Raw genomic sequence first — 4,014 nt, 5'->3', positions numbered from 1 at the left:
GTGTGTGTGTGTGTGTGTGTGTGTGTGTGTGTGTGTGTGTGTGTGTGGTGTCATGTATTACTCAGGTTGTGTGGACAAAAGAATCTGTTGACACAGTCACATTGTGGGGACTCGCACGTCCCCCATAACTTAAACTCTATGGTTAGGTTAAGATTAGGGTAAGGTTGGGTTTAGGCTGGTAGCGGTCATGGTTAGGGTTAGGGTCCTCTAAAGTGATGAAAACGCGACTGTGTGTGTACGTGTAAGCGTGTGTATGTGTGTGTTCACACAGGCATGTTTTCTTCCACGGGAGTGACAACAAAAACTGTTAAAGTAGGTCTGAAACAAAGTGTAATATGACGTTTCAATGATGTCTTGACAGTGACATCAATGTGTGTTTGTGTGTGTGTGCGTGTGTGTGTGTGTGTGCGTGAGTGCGTGCGTGTTTGTGTGCATGAGTGTGTGTGTGTGCATGTGTGCGTGAGTGTGTGTGTGCGTGTGTGAGTGTGTGTGCGTGCGGTGTGTGTGTGCGGTGTGTGTGTGCGTGTGTGCGTGAGTGTGTGTGTGTGCGTGTGTGTGTGTCTGCGTGACATGCTCTATGTGGGTGATGGCATACTGTGCATCATCGCAGGAATGCGGAGAAAGGTTCCTTTGTGTTGTATTATCAACAGAGTACATGTACACATTCAGGCTGTTCTCTTCCGCTGTTCGTACTTAGACTTATGAAAAGTAACACACTGCCATCTGTATATAACCCAAGTAGTTGTGAGCCAGGATGTGCAGGGCTGCCGCTGACATAGTGTAAGAATGACAAAGTTTGGTGATTGCGTTTTACTGCCAACCATGGTGATCTATTAGAATTTGATTGCTGTCTAAGATAATCTAAATGTGTGAAAAACAGAAATTGTGTCAAAGTGTTATGGCCCAAAAGACGTTTTCTGAGGACACAGTGATCTTTGACCACCAAATTCCAATTAGGTCATCCTTGAGTCCAAGTGGACGTCTGTGCCAGATTTGAAGAAATTCCCTGAGATATTGTTTTCACGAGATTTTTACATGATCCCCATGCTGCCTTATGATCGTTGGTAAAAAAGAAAATTAAAAAGAAATGAGTAAAACTGATTTATTTAATTACAACTTCAGAGTGTCTGTCATTTGACGTAACTCCTATTCTAAAACCTGGGATCAAAATCCTATTTTTTAAAGGGATGGTTATATAATTGTGTGATGAATCTTGTAGCTCCATTCATCATCCACAGCATGTCTGGAGGATCACATGGGAGCAGCCAAAGATCAGCAGGTCAGAGTTAATTGGTTTCCTCTCATTAAAGCGATCCCTTGTCTCAGTCATTAGACTGAGCCGGGCTCCACCATTGACATTTGACTTCTGTACCATCATCAGAAAATATTAATGCTAATGTCCTGTAACAGCAATAAAGAGTTAAAAAAATTGCTCCCTCATATCAGCGTCATTAGAGAAAGATGGAGAAAGAGCTCATAGTTGTCTGTTGTACACATGGGTATGAATGTAGGTAAGTGCATATCCATATTGTGTGTGTGTGTGTGTGTGTGTGTGTGTGTGTGTGTGTGTGTGTGTGCGCGTGTGTGTGTGTGTGTGTTAATCTGACAGCCCCATCAATACCCATCCTCAGTGAGTTTGAGAATGACTGCTGCTGAGCTAATGGATGCCTCCACTAAAGGGAGTCTTACAGGTCAAAGAGTTCACTACCATTTCACAGTCGTGTTATGAGAGGGAGGGGGACAAAAGACAAGAGACAGAGGCAGAGACATGTCACATCATCTCTGGCTACATTTGAATTTGGAAAAAGACACAGAAAGCATTCATATACAGCAGCAGACCTGTGTTCACCAACCCAAGCTATTCTATTTGATGCTTTACACTAAGATTCAATTCCATTAAATGAATGTTTTTTATGTTCTTATAGAATGTAATGATGTGACCATTATGTAACTGTAAATTTACTCAAATGGTACCTTTATTTTAGTGTGTCCAATTCATGCTGCTTTGTAGTTCTATATTATATTTCAGATTTTACACCCGACACATATCAAGTAGATAAAACATGATACATTGTTAGAGATGAAACCACCCAACAATATTATAAAGTACTTCCACCTCCTTTGGCTTCAAAACTAAAATGCTGCCATAATGTCACACTCATAGGCGCCTTTTGTCCCCATTTCAACTTTGATATTTATGTTTGTGCATTTTTCTTATGATAAAACTTAAGTGGAGACTCTACAGGTGAAAAAGATAAAACAATTGAACTAATAGATATTAACATGAAGCTTCCCCAGTTGATTATTTCCAATAAGACAATTGTTTTTCATACAACAGTTGTCTGAAAATGTTTATATGCAAATGAGGCATTATCTTATTAAATATGTACTAAAATACATTCATTTCCAGGCCATTGTATACAGTCAGTTTCTAAACTCTCACTAGATACAAAGATATATGTTTGTATCACTTCATAAATCAGAAAATACTGTCAACAGCCATAAGTCAAATCTATTTTCGCCTAGTTTTTAGGAATAAGATGAACAAACCCCTCAGTGTTAACCTTCAGCATGCAGAGAGGAATGAAAGTGTAAAGCTTGGTGTATGTAAGAGCTGCTGAAGTGGAGATTTCTGGATCAGAGTCTGAGAAAATAAACTAATTTAGAGAAAACGTCCTTTAAAGAGATGATTTTGTTCTTTTACAGACATTTTGAAGACATTACAGGTGAATAGGGTAAAAACATTAACTCATAGATATCTCCATGAAACTTCCCCAGTTGATTACTGACATTAAGATGATTATTTTTAGTGTTACAAGTTTTCTGAAACGTTATGTTTAAATATGCAAATGAGGCATTATCTAACGTGAACTTTTGGTGAATTTAGGAGAAATCTACAGATGCAAATAGACAAAGTATTAAAATGAGCACCTGGATGTGTATTTTTCACTAGTCTGAAAGTAGACATCAAATGGAAGCAAAAAAAGCCCAAACTCTCAAAATGGACCAGTTCATGGTTTTGCCTGTTGTGTCTCACCTTAAGTAACATTTTGAATGCAGGACTTTCACTTGTAATGGAGTTTTGTTTGACATTGTGGTATTGCTGCACGTAGTAAAACAATACCCTGACTGGAACACAACGTTCTCCAATGAACAACAGCTTGGTTCTTTGAGAAGTTCTTCATTTTTTTTATTTGATTTGATCTAATTATACAGTGAAACAACCGGCTCTGAGAATGTTTGACCAACATTTCATCAGTGTTTACCTTGTTCCTAGAGAAACAAGATAAACAGATAGAAAGAAAATGGCAAAGACATTAAGCAAATGGCATCATTAAAGCCTGTTAATCTTCACCTGTTGACTTTGTACTTGTGGAGCGCTCCATTCATCTTCCAGCACCTCCCTGGAGCAGGTCTGGTGTCAGACAGGCTAACAAATGACCTCAACTAATCGCTATTTAATTTACTGCCAGCAGTCACATTGAGACATGAGGGCAAGGTAGAGTCCAACTAACCATCTCCTGTGTGTGTGTGTGAGTGTGTGTGTGTTGTTTTGTGTGTTGTCTAAGTACAAACATGGTGGAAGTTTACCCATTAGTGGATGAGTGCATTAATCATACGTGGAGCTTCTCTCAGCAATAAGTTGCCGTCTATCAAAATAATTAACCACCATAGCAGTGGTATTAATGTCTCCCATCAGCCTTATGTCTTCACTTGTCTTCTGTGCTTTTCATGTTGCTGCTGTTGTTGTTTTGCAACTAATAATGACCCCAAACAACACAAGGGATCCATCAAATTGAGGTTTTAAAAATCTAGCACACACCACATGGTTAAAAGTCAATTTGACCATATTTATATAGACAAACGTGTGTGTGTTGGATTACATCGAATAACATCCAAACAGGGTCAGTGCTGCTTTTTGCCTTCTATCAAACGTGGTCTGTCTTAGATACCATGGAAGTTCCTCTGAGACGAGAGATATTTTTTATATATTTTTTTTCCCCTCCTGTGTTT

This window comes from Anarrhichthys ocellatus, unplaced genomic scaffold (genome assembly GCF_004355925.1).
Source record: "Anarrhichthys ocellatus isolate YVR2014 unplaced genomic scaffold, GSC_Weel_1.0 scaffold148, whole genome shotgun sequence".
Taxonomy (NCBI): domain Eukaryota; kingdom Metazoa; phylum Chordata; class Actinopteri; order Perciformes; family Anarhichadidae; genus Anarrhichthys; species Anarrhichthys ocellatus.
This window is presented reverse-complemented; position numbering follows the sequence as displayed.